Source organism: Eimeria mitis, genomic scaffold (assembly GCF_000499745.2).
Source record: "Eimeria mitis Houghton genomic scaffold, Emh_scaff132, whole genome shotgun sequence".
NCBI lineage: Eukaryota > Apicomplexa > Conoidasida > Eucoccidiorida > Eimeriidae > Eimeria > Eimeria mitis.
Window position 1 is genome coordinate 2,108 of NW_013568752.1, and position 399 is coordinate 2,506.

Genomic DNA, 399 nt, shown 5'->3' on the forward strand with positions numbered 1-399 from the left:
TTGTTTATCTCTTAAAATAAAAAAAATAAAGTGAATATAGAAGGGAGAGTTTATTAAATAAATAAAAATAAAATAAAACAAGAAAAGGGGGTTTACTCCGCAGAAGAAATACAGAAAAAACCAAGCAGCAGCCGCTTTTGTATTGTTCAATTTTCATCCGTTTAGCTGCCTATACACCCCAAATTATCCTTTAATATTTTGTTTTTTCTGTATTTTCTCTCCCTTCTGGTGTTCTGTGTCATATATCACCGCTTTCTTTGCCTTTCCTACGCGGCCAGTGTAGACCCGCAGAGGCTGCTGCTGCTGCTGCTGCTGCTGCTGGGGCCCACGCAGCAACAAAACCTTTATAAAGCAGTTAAAAAACTTGTGTTTTTATTTCTGTATTCTTTTCCCTCTGTG